Genomic DNA, 12,314 nt, shown 5'->3' on the forward strand with positions numbered 1-12,314 from the left:
GCCCCCCGACAGCCCCCCGAGGCAGCCCCCCCCGCCCCCCCCAAGGCAGTCCCCCCAGACACCCCCCAGTCCCCCCATCAAGGCGATCCCCCCAGCCCCCCCCCGCGGCCCCCCCGCAGCCTCCCGCGGCAGCTCCCCCCGCCCCCCTCAAGGCATTCCCCCCAGACACCTCCGGCAGCCCCCCGAGGCAGCCCCCCCGGCCCCCCGCAGCCCCCCGAGACAGTCCCCCAGCCCCCCCCGCAGCCCCCCGAGGCGTTCCCCCCAGACACCTCCCAGTCCCCCCTCCCGGGGCATCCCCCCCGCCCCCCCGCAGCCCCCGAGGCAGTGCCCCCAGCCCCCTCCCAAGACACCCGGCCCTGCCAGCCCCGGCCCCGCGCCCCCAGCCCCCCCAGGCAGCTCCCCCCCCGCCCGGCCGCGCTGTCCCGGCCCCCCCGCCCCGGTGCTGAGTCAGGCTGTTCCCTGCGCGGCGGCGGCCGGGACATCGCGTCCCCACGCCGGGCCCTGGCACCGCGCCCGCCCGCCGGGTCGGGGCTGCGCCGGGCTGCGGCTCCCTGCCCTGCCGGGGCTCGGCCGGGACCGGGGGGTGTCCTGGGACCGGGATTGGGGCGGGGGGGCTGCATCCTTAGCCCTGTCCTCAGCCACGTGTTGCGCGTCTCCCTGCCGGGATCCCCCCCCCGGGGCTCCCCGGGCACCCGCCAAGCATCGGGACACCCTGACAGATGTGGGTCCCCCCCGGGGGCGCCCCTCCCCCCCGGGGGTCCCCCCCCCAGGGTGTTTTTGGGGTGCAGACCCCTCCCAGCAGAAGCATCCCGATCGCCTGGCATGGCATCCCTGGGGGTTCTGCACCCCTGCACCAAACGCAAGGGTGCCAGCTCGCACCCTGACAGCCCATCGCAGCCGGGTGGGGGGTCCCTGCCGCCCCTTGCCACCCACCCGCCCCGGCGGAGGCTGGTACACTGCGTTACGTCCAGGCCGGAATGTACTTTGTGTTAGAAGTGGCCCCTGGCCAGGACGGCGAAGCCGGACTTTATTTATCCACCCCACTCCGGCCCCGCTGCATCCTGCCCTCGCTTGTGGGGGGCTGGATTGCTGGCAGGGCTTGGGGGGACCCTCAGCACTGCCCACCCACCCCCCCCCCTCATATTCAGCCAGAGGGGGCAGGGGTTTTCCCCCTTTTCCCCTGGGAGGGAATAATGTGGAAAAATATTTCCACCCTTTCAGCTGGTAAAAGCCATCCCTGGGGTGCGGGGGGGAAGTGGCGTGGGGGGGGGTGGGGACCCCAGGATGGACCCAGCTGCTCCGGCAGGAGCTTCCCTGCCTGCTTCCAGGAGGATTTTTGTAAAGGGGGCCAGTGTTCGGAGTACAACCCGGAAATTTATGGATTGGAAATGCGTGGGGAAAGGGCCAGCCCCAGGCACGCTGGGGGACGGGCAGGATCAGGCCGGGGATGGAGCTGGGGGGATGCTTTGGCTCCTTGGCTGGGAAAAAATCCTTGCAGGAGCAGTGGATCCCAGCACAGAGCGGGGATCGAAGCCAGAGGAGGGACCACCCTGGGCTGGATCCGGCTGCTTGACAGCCAGCATCCCTCCTGTGGCCTCTCCAGTAGGAAGATTTGGGAGGGGGGAAGATTTCAAAGCCTGCTGGCTGCTTTGCACCCCCTGGATCAACCATCCCCACATCAAGCGGGTGCTCCTGCCCCACAGCCCCCCCCGTGTCCCCCAGACCACATCCCTGTGTCCCCATGAGGCCACGGTGTCCTCCTGTCCTCCCCGCCTGTTGTGCAACACCCGCCGCACCTCCCGTAAACACCCAGCTTCCCACAACCCCCCCGCACCCCTGCACCGGTGACAGACCAGGTCCTGGGAGTGGTGCTGTGCCGAGGGGGGGTCACCCACCACATCCCCCAGCTGCAAAAAGCTGCTTTGCTCCCCAACCCGGGCAGCAGGCAGGGCTCTGGGTACCAGGGGGAAGGATGGATTCCAGCCCCCCCAGGGTGGGAACATCCCACTTGGGTCACCTGCCCAGGGCCACGGATTTGCACCCAGGGCCAGTGGATTTGTGCCGTGGCACATGGAAGAACCAGGAGAAATCCCATTTCCTCCGAGCTCCAATGCGCTCGAGAGATGCACTGATGTGGCTTTGGGATGGGAAGCCGAGGCGGAGGGACGCCTCTCCTCCCCGCGCTCTCAAGGCAGATTAACGCCGGTTATTTTTAGCAGAAGACAAGGATGAATAAAAATATCTTCTATTTTATTTTAAATTTTTTTTTTCTCCCAGGAACTGCAGCTTTCACGTCGCACAAGGTGCTCAGGGGCTGGCATGAGGAAGGGCATTGCAGGCAAATGGGGGGGCTCTGGCTTTTGCTCCCCACTTCTGGGGGGGGGGCGAGGCTTTCCCCCAGACCCCCCCACCCTTTCGGAGCCGGGTGACGACCCTGGGGCAGGACATGTGCGGCCAGCTGGATAGTGAGGGGGAACAAGCAGTGCCCCTGGCAGCCACCCCGAAGCCATCCGGGATTATTTATGGAGCAGATTTCCTCCAGGTTGTGTTACAGGGATGGGGGGGACGGGGAAGGGGGTGGGGTGGGGGCGGTTTCAGGCATCCCACCACCCAAGAAAGCAGAACAAGCTGTGGGTCGGGCGCTGGTGTCACGGTGATTTGCAAGATGTCTTCTAAAAAAAACAACTCTGGTGCTTTTGCCCCCGTGTATTTTGCTTTTATTTTTCTCGTGCAAACAACAAAAATTCCCATTTTTGTGGTGCAAAAGCAAACCAGGCTGGACCCTCCTGACCCCCCCCCCCCGCTGCTGCCGTTGATCCGGTAGGATTTTTCAGGGCCTGCACGAAATGAAGCTGCAGGGTTTCCTGCTATTTGCAACCTGTAATATTTCTTTGATAAATGGAAATGTAAAAGCTCTCGGAGGCCAGGCAGGAAATGTTTAAAACCAAAATGCAAGATTCAACTGGGTTATTTGAGAGAGGGGAAAAATGAAACGTCATGAAAATATTTCCTTTTTTTTTTTCTAAATTTTTAACGGAGTTGAATTTTAACTCTGTATTTCCAGGGAGTGCCATCCGTGTCTAAATTACAGCTGGGAAAATTGAACCGGGCATCAAAGAGCAGAGCTGCGAGTGAGCATCTGTGGGGTTATTGGATCAACACGTGGGAATTGGGGCGCAGGTTGGGAACTGCGGGCACCAGCTCTGACATAAGCCTTATAAAAATGAACTCTTTATCATTAAAAAGACTGAAATCCCACAATTTCAATGCCCACTGATCACCCCCCCACCCCCCCCAAGCTTTTTTTGCCCCTCTCAGCTCGGGTGCTGCAATTAGCTGAACGTGTGTGAGCAGGAATGGGATGTTTAATTGGAAATTACGTTATTTCTAATCTGGGGTGGATTTTGAGGCAGATCTTAACATTCTCTCCTTCATACTGAACAGGAACATTTCTGCATGTCCCAGCAGCTGGTGTGTCCTCCATCCCCTGCCCCTCTCTGTCCCCAGCTGTGGGACACTGTTGTTTGCTTTCTAGGGTGATGCTGCCCTTAGCAAACCCCAGGGGGGTTGCGTGGGGTTCGGGGTACCCATGGGATGTTGCGTGGGGTTGGGGTACCCATGGGGCATTGCAAGGGGTTGGGGTACCTGTGGGGTGTTGCATGGAACTGGGGGTACTCGTGGGGCATTGAGTGGTGTTAGGGTACCTGTGGGGTGTTGCGTGGGGTTGGGGTACTGTACTGGTGGGGTGTTGCATGGGGTTGGGGTTGCCTGTGGGGTGTGGCATGGGGTTGGAGGTGCCTGTGGGGCATTGTGTGGGGTTGGGGGGTACCTGTGGGGTGTTGCACGGGGTTGGGGTACCTATGGGGGGATTGTGTGGGGCTGGGGTACCCGTGGGGCGTTGCAGGGGGCTGGCTGGTTCTCTAGGGCTGGGGTGTCCTTGAGAGGGTTGCACAGAGCTGCCCCCCCGCCTCAGCGGCACCGCTCAAGGCTGGGGGAACCTTGGAGCACCGCGCGGGGCCGTGGTGTCCTTGCAGCACCGCACGGAGCTGTCCCCCACCCCCCCCGGGGCACCGCACGGGGCCGGGGACCCCCGGGGGTCACCGCACAGGGCCGCCCCCCCCGCCCCCGCCCGGCTCTGCCGCCGCTGCCCCCGGCAAGTGCGCGGGGCGGGGCGGTCTGGCCCACCAGGGGCGGGGCGAACGTTCTGATTTGCATATCACGGCCACTCGAGCCAATGAGGAGGCGCAGCGGGCGCCGCGCCGAGACGGGCAGGCGGAGCGGCCAATGGGGGGCGGGCAGGAAGGCGGGGCGCGGCGGCCGGGGAGACTCGGCCGGCGCGGGCGCGCGGTGCCACTCGGAGCCGGGCGGCGGCGGAGCGCGGGGCGGCGGCAGGTGGGGGCCGGCGGGGCCGGGGGCGGCGGGGCGGGGAGGGGAGCTGGGGGGTCCTTGCGTGGGGCCGGGGAGCTGGGGGGTCCTTGCGTGGGGCCGGGGAGCTGGGGGGTCCTTGCGTGGGGCCGGGGAGCTGGGGGCTCCCTGTGTGGGGCCGGGGCTCGGGGGGTCCCTGCTGGGGTCCCTGCTGGGGTCCCTGCTGGGGTCGGAGGGTCCCTGTGTGGTGTGGGCCCGGGGCTCTGAGGGGCCCCTCCGTGGAGCCGGGGGTCCCTGCCTGGGGCCAGGGGTGTGAGGGTCGCCACGTGGGGCCGGGGGTTCCGGTGTTGGGCCAGGGGTCTGAGGGGTTCCGGCCTGCGGCCGGGGGTCTGAGGGACCCCTGCGTGGGGCTGGGGGTGTTTGGGTCTCTGCGTGGGGCTGGAGGGTCTCTTTGCAGGGCCAGGGGTCCCGTCGTGGGGCCGGGGGTCTGAGGGGCTCTCCGAGGGGCTGGAGGGTTCCAGAGTGCGGACGGGGGTCTGAGGGGTCCCTGTCTGGGGCTGGGGGACCCTGACGCAGGCTGTGTGGGGGCACCGAGGTCCTGCGTGGGGCCGGGGGTCTGGGGAGCCAGGGGTCTGCGGGGCCAGGGGTGTGGGGATCCCTGCGTGGGTCCAGGGTGTGGGAGTCCCAGTGTGGGGCTGTGGGAAGACTCAGCAATGCCTTGTGTGGGGCTGGGGGCCGGGGGCAGCCCTGCGTGGCCCTGTGGGGCTGGGGGGCACTGGGGGTGGTGTCCGTGGGGGGCTGGAGAGACGCCGTAGGTCTGGGGGGGGATAGTGTGGGGCTGGGGAGAGGCACGCGTGGGGCTGATGGACCCCGCTGGGGGCTGGGTGGGGGGTGCTTGGGTCCTGCGTGGGGCTGAGAAGTCCTGTGGGGACAGGGATGCTGCCCCCAGTGAGGGGGGTGAGGATAAGATGGGGGGCCCCACCCTGTAGACCCCCTCCCCAGTGCAGGGAGCACCTGTTAATACAGAGGAGCACGAGTGTTGCTGGGGGCACTGGGACACGCTGGGAGGGGGACAAGGTGGCATTGATGGGACAGGGTCGCATGGGCAGGGGCCGGCATCCCAGCGGGACGGTGCTCGAGGGAGGGGGTTTCTCTTTTTCCCACTTTTTCACACCAAACAAGGCTCCTGTGCTCGGCTGTGGCACTTCCCCATGAGCCGCTGGCCCTATAGGGGTGGACACGAATATATAGAATATATAGAATATGTAGGCTCAGTGGCAGTAGCTAGCGATTGCACAAGGTAAATGTGATTTTTTTTTTTAATTTTTTTTTTTTAATTTTGTGGTATTTTTCCCTCCTCTCTGGGCACAAAATCTCTTTCAGAGCTTCTGTTTTTAAAAATTTTACAATGAGCTATAAGGGCTCCGGGGTTTACGTCCATCACCAGCAGCAGTCCCCAGCCAAGGCTCCGATGCAGCAGTTTCTGTCCTTGCTGGGCTAAGCAAATGGACCACGCTGCTGCCAGTGAAAAAAAAATAATACCCAACCCCCTTGAAAAATAATAATAACTAAACCAAAAAAAGCAAACAACAACAAAAAAACCTGATACTTTCGGGTTTTAAAGGTACTGTTTAAATGGTGTTTGTCTGTAATGAGCTGTTAAATTGTTGAGGTGGATTTGGGATGGCACCAGGGCATCGAACCCAGCCTGGAAACTGGGATGACAAGTTAAAAAAGGAAAAGTTGAGAGCGCAAATCGCTCCTTCTTTTAAAATGTGGGGAAGCTGCGTCCCTCCTGCCTCCTTCTCTGCCCCGCAAAGGGCTGGGGGGGGAAGAAAATTATTAAATGTGTCCAGCAGAGCCTGTCTCTGGCTTTTTCCCTGGAGGTCTGGGGTTGGGTGTTGATGCTGCGACTTGGGGATGCTCCGGTTTTAATTTGCATCCTGGTACCCTGGAGATGGGACAAAACTGCTTGGGGGACGCACACACACAGAAACAGCGCCGGAACGGTGGGAATGACGGCAAAGGGTTAACTGGGAGCGTGGGGCTGAGAATTTTGTAGCCCAAAGGTGGTGGTGCTGGGGTCCCCTTGATGGGGACGCTGGGGTCCCCTCGGTGTGATGGAGCTGGGTGCTCCCAGGAGCCGGGGTGATGGGTTGCTGGGGGGGGGGTGGGGGTTGGGGTGATGAAGCGGGCAGGGCTTGTGCTGCAGGCAGTGGGTGACAGCGTGGAAAAAAGGAGGGCAAAAGAAAAAGGGGAAAAAAAAAAAAAAGCAGATTTCTGGGGAATTAGTGGAGAAGTGATCACTTCTGCTGAAAGTCGCTGGGAGGGATGGTGACATGGGGCCTCTCTTGTGGTTTTGGGCTGGGAGGATGGAGCAGGACCCGTGCTGGAGGGGGTCTGGGGGGGAAGGCTGGCATGATGCGAGCTGCTCGCGATGCCCGTCCTGCCCGGAGCAGAGGTGTCTGCTGGGATGATGGCTTGTGCAACTATTTTCTTCTTTAAAAAAATAACAGCAAATAATCATAGCTTCCCAAGGCTGTATTTGCCCAGCACACGCTTGAATTTTGTTGAGGTCCTTCCCCAGCACTCTTAGAGCATCTTCCTGCTGGGACGAAGCAGAAAATAAGGACAATTCTCAAGTAAAAATCAAATTGTGTCCTTCAGGAACATCCCGGTTGTGTAATTAGGTGCGTTTTAATTATGGCTTGCAGAAGGAGAAAGTTTGCCGTAAGGCTCGAGATGCTCAGCACCCAGGCCTGCCTCTGCGTGGCCACGCTGGCTCAGAGGGGAAAATATTCTGTGAAATATTTAGAGACTAATTTGTTCTTAGTTATTTATACTTGTGTGCTATTTATTTTTTTTTTAATATTTGCTCGCAGTTGTATATGTTTATATAAAGTTGTTACAGCCCCTTGAGGGAGCTGCAGAGCTCGTACCGATCTCGTGCGTATCATGGGGGAAATAATAAATTATTTGGCAAGGTTGTTTTTTTTTAATTTATTTTCATGGTGTATGTTTGTGGACACAAAGAAATGGTCACGAGCGCTCTTAACGTACGAGTTGTTCATGGAACCTGTTTGTCATGGGGCCAATGAGCTTTTTCCATAATCAATTAATTGGGATTGAAATAAGGATTTCTGATCGTGCGAGTGAATGTATTGGAAAATCTGGAAAATAGTAGTAAATAGCAGTCAGAAGGGAAGCGGTGGGACGAGGGGACTGCAATTAAATAGTCTTCTGCCAGCAATGTCCCGTCTTCATCCGTAGTAGTATCGCTCTTAGAAAATTACCCTCATTAAACGTATTCCCACATCAAATGCTTTTGGATTTATGTTAAATTTAATCACTGAATTCAATAAAACGCGCTCTAGGAGGCACCGCCTGGCAAATACATCATCTCTGGGCTGTGACCCCCGTCCCGGTGCAGGTGTGGGCTCCCTCCCCATCCTCAAGCGATGCACACGTCTGTGTGCCTGCACACGTATGTGTGTGTGGACACGTGTGCTCATGTGCACTTTGCCGCTGCTCTGGGCTGGCGGGGTGGGGTGACCCCACGGTGATGCCACGTTGTCCCCAAAGCCGTGGCATCCTCGGTGGCTTCTGGCTGCCCCGGGGCTGAGCCCCTGCACCGTGGCAGCATCCTGCAGCGATGGTGGCGGTGGTCCCGGTCCCCCTCCGGCAGCTTGGCTGCTCGTGGCGTTTCCTTGTCGCCTCCAAGCAATCCCCGTTTGGCACGGGAACAGGCTGCTGTTTCACAACATGCCAAGAATTGCCATTTGCCCGATATAATTTGGCATTTATAGACCGTGGGGGCACACGGAGCATCAAAAAAAGGGGTGCTGGGTTATTCCTGGGTGCGTGGCAATGCCAAGTTGGGGATCCCCTCCCCCCCCCAGGATTTGACACCGGGGCTCTCAGGATGCTGCCCAGCCCTTGTGCGTGGGGGTAAGTGATTAAATACAGCAGATTTGTGTCTTAGAGGGGTAAGCGATGAAATACAGCAGAGCTGCGGTTCAGGGTCACGTGGCTGAAAGTTTTGTTGGAGAAACCCCTAAATCTGTTGGTGAGGACCGAGATGCTTTTAGAAATTAAAAAGAATTAAATAAACCCAAGTTTAATCGTCAGATTTATTCTGGAGAAAAGGCTAAATTAGAACAGAATTTGCAAACGAGGCCTTTCTTTATTCCCATTTCGTATTTATTTTAGTTACACCCCCCCCCCCCCCCAAGCTGTCTCTTAAATTTGGATTTCCTCGGTGTTGGTATAGCTGCTGCCAGGAGGATGCTCCGAGCCCCCCATGGCAGGGTCCGGCTTTCCCGGGATGTGCGGTACGGCCAGGGGAGCCTCACATTTAGTAGCCAGAGGTGAAATATTTCTTTCCAGTGTCCCAAAAAACCTGGCTGGCTCTGTTCTCCCTGCTTGTTTTGACCAGGGGAGAAGACACGATGAAAGGAGCCTGCTCGTTTTTGATGGCAAAAAAAACAGTTAGAGGGTGCCAAGGAGTGGGTAGTGGGATGTCAAGTACTTTTTCACTTTTTAAAGATGGCTTATATAACCTGCTTGGCTATATTATTATTATTTTTTTCCCCCCTCCAGTTACATAATCCTAATTTACGAAAGCATTAGGAAATTGTGTTCCCTGCTGTTATGTGAGTGTCTGTATATAACGGCCTCTGAGCTCGTTAGGGTGCTCAGCCCCTTGGCCAGCCATCTCCCAAGAAGCCTGGGCAGGTGTGGAACAGCTATTTATACGCTTATTAATATTTTTTTGATTTCTTTTTACCATCATCTGAGGCTGTGTCAGCCTGCCCAGCAGCGGGATGGGTGCAGGCTGGTGCCTCTCCCTGCTGGTGGAGAGCAGAGGCTTTGCTGCTGGCTCTGGCATTCCCATTTTTCCCACTTATTTCTGGGATGTGCCGCATGTGGCAGAGACTTGTCGTGATTTTCGTGGTGGGGGTAGCTGAAATCCTCGCTGGGGCTGGGGCTGGCTTTGGAGGCAGCCGGGGTGGGAGCTGCAGAGCATCGGTGTGTAAAACCCTCCATCACATCCCATCCCTGGCACCTTCTCCCCTTGGAAGAGCAACAACCCATAAATGTTTATGGCTTTTGCTTTCCCCAGTGTGCGTTTGTCTTTTGGAATAAAGGAAGGGGAAAAAAAAATATATTGCTTGTTTTTTTTCCATTTCACATGAAAGCAAAGGGCGTTGTGTCTCTGGTACCCACGCTGGAGGGGATGGACCACAGGCTGCTGGTGGGATGCTCGCAGGAGGGTCGAGTCCAAAGGAGCTTGATCCCTGCGATTTCTTATTTTCAAGCAACCTGGAAAAACCACCGAGCAAGCATTTCCTTGCTGGATAACAAGGCAAAAAAAAATAAAAAGGCAAAAAAAAAAAAAAAAAGCAACCAGATTCTTTTTAATGGGTTTATATATTGTAAACTGGGAGAAAAACAACTCCTTGCTGAAAGTCTTTTTGCATGTGGTTGGTGTGGGTGCGCTTGCCTCGCTCCTGGGGGATGCAGACAGGCTGAACCCACGTTGCTTTCTGTTGAAATATTTATTCTGGCAGGGAGCAGCGAGCCGTCCTGCTCACTTGTTCCTCTCGCTGCAGCTGAAACTTGAGGGCAGCCTCTTATTCAACATATTTAAAAAAAAAAAAAATCAGTTATGACTTGGATCTGAACTAAAACCACTTCAGAAACTTAAAAATATTAGCTAGGCAAAATGATTAAGCAAGTGTGACGGGAACACATACCGTTGTATTTAAGTTAGCCGCATGCAGTAGTTTCCTTTTCTCCCTTCGTTATTCTTTTAATTGCTTAAAAACCTTCCCTTGCTTCCGCTCGTCGGTTAATAGCACCGATACCTTCTGGAGCTTGGGGGGTGATTGGGTGACCGCATCCCTCCCTGGGGTGTCCCCACTGGGTGGCCTTGGGATGCTGGAGGGATGCTCAGGGCGGGGGTACCGGGGTCTGGGTGGGCAGGAGTCAACGCCGGGGCAGAGACCAGGGGCTTCGCTCGGGTTCACCCCGATGGAGGATGGAGGCTCTAAAGCAGCTCTGTTTGCGTTTTGTTTTTCTGTTTGAATAAAAGTTGCCATGACTGGCCCGCCGGGATGTTAGCCGCTTGCACAACGTGCATGCTAGGAAGTCAATCAAGCCATGTGAGTCTTATTCAGCTAGAGATACTTGAAATTTTATGGCTGGCTTTTTTTTTTTTTTTTTCTAAATTTATTGGAAAGGCAAGTGGCCAGGATTTTTTAGGGGTGGGGGGGTGGGAAAAAAAAAAGTTAATTTTTAATTCAAGTTGTGCTATATGGGTGTGAGAAATGGCACGTGGTGCCTGGGGGCATCCGTATGGGTCGGGGTGGAGGTGCCTTGTCGGGTTTGAGAAGGTCTTAGAAATCCCAATTTTAATTTATTGGTGGCTCAAGCGCCGTCTCCCTGGGTCTCTGCCCTGCAGGCATCTTAAAACGCCCTTGTCCGGGGAAAATTGCTGCTCTGGTCATCCCTCGCCCGCTCCACGGGGACGGTTTGCTCAGTAAGCAGGTATAGTATTAGAAAAAAATTAGATTGTTATTAGGAAAAAAAAATATTGAAAAAATAGTTTTTCTAATCAAGGGGGAAGCGAAACCACGGTGGGACAGTGGAGAGAGCCCAGCTGCTACACTAATTGCGGCGGTGTTCGTTACCTGCCGGGGATGAAGGCTAGGGGTGCATCGGGGCTGTGCCGTGGGGTGATGCCCCCCAGCTTCGGGGCCCCACGTCTTCCCCCGGGGAGATTTGCTCTCGATTTGCTGGTTTTTAGCCCGACCTTTGCATTTAAAAAAAAAAAAAAAAAATGTCCATCCTGTGTTGCAATCCCAAGCTTCGAGGGCTGGTGTGGCGCCGTGCGAGCGCCTGGTGCTGAGTGGGGCTCAAGGAAGGAACCCCAGAGCAGCCAGCGCTGGTTTTTCCATCCTGTTAATTTTCATCTTGACTTTCAGCAGTGGTCAATAAAAAGTTGGACAGAATATGGCCCTTTTTTCCCTTTTTTTTCCCTTTTTTCTTTTTTCCCTTTTTTCTTTTCCCCTTTTTTTCCCCTTTTTTCTTTTTTCCTGTTTTCTTTTTCCCCCCCCTTTCCCCCCTTTTGCTTTTTTCCCCTTTTCCCCCCCTTTGGGGCCTTTTTCCCCTTTTCCCCCCCTTTCGCTTTTTTCCCCTTTTTCCCCCCCTTTCGCTTTTTTCCCCTTCCCCCCCTTTTGCTTTTTTCCCCTTTTTCCCCCCCTTTTGCTTTTTTCCCCTTCCCCCCCTTTTGCTTTTTTCCCCTTCCCCCCCTTTTGCTTTTTTCCCCTTCCCCCCCTTTTGCTTTTTTCCCCTTTCCCCCCCCTTTCGCTTTTTTTCCCCTTCCCCTTCCCCCCCTTTTGCTTTTTTCCCCTTCCCCCCCTTTTGCTTTTTCCCCTTCCCCCCCTTTTGCTTTTTTCCCCTTCCCCCCCCTTTTGCTTTTTTCCCCTTCCCCCCCTTTTGCTTTTTTCCCCTTCCCCCCCTTTTGCTTTTTTCCCCTTCCCCCCCCTTTTGCTTTTTTCCCCTTCCCCCCCTTTTGCTTTTTTCCCCTTCCCCCCCTTTTGCTTTTTTCCCCTTCCCCCCCTTTTGCTTTTTTCCCCTTTCCCCCCCTTTTGCTTTTTTTCCCCTTCCCCCCCTTTTGCTTTTTTCCCCTTCCCCCCCTTTTGCTTTTTTCCCCTTTCCCCCCCTTTTGCTTTTTTCCCCTTCCCCCCCTTTTGCTTTTTTCCCCTTCCCCCCCTTTTGCTTTTTTTCCCCTTCCCCCCTTTTGCTTTTTTCCCCTTCCCCCCCTTTTGCTTTTTTTCCCCTTCCCCCCTTTTGCTTTTTTTCCCCTTCCCCCCCTTTTTGCTTTTTTTTCCCCTTCCCCCCCTTTGCTTTTTCCCCCCTTCCCCCCCTTTTGCTTTTTTTCCCCT

At 56.5% G+C, this 12,314-nt stretch overlaps 1 protein-coding gene across 4 annotated transcripts in view; it reads left to right on the plus strand.

Annotated features, from left to right (window-relative positions):
- The first annotated feature begins 4,355 nt into the window (after positions 1 to 4,355).
- The window catches only part of FKBP5 (FKBP prolyl isomerase 5), a 29,979-nt gene continuing 22,020 nt past the window's right edge, over positions 4,356 to 12,314 (plus strand). The window contains exon 1 of one of the 4 annotated variants that reach the window (XM_037410411.1): positions 4,356 to 4,392. The gene's annotated coding sequence lies outside the window, so the exon portion shown is untranslated. Of the gene's footprint in view, positions 4,393 to 10,828; positions 10,915 to 12,314 lie in introns of those variants that run through there. The other 3 variants (XM_037410414.1, XM_037410412.1, XM_037410415.1) reach the window with 3 other exon arrangements.

Source organism: Falco rusticolus, chromosome 17 (genome assembly GCF_015220075.1).
Source record: "Falco rusticolus isolate bFalRus1 chromosome 17, bFalRus1.pri, whole genome shotgun sequence".
Lineage (NCBI taxonomy): Eukaryota > Metazoa > Chordata > Aves > Falconiformes > Falconidae > Falco > Falco rusticolus.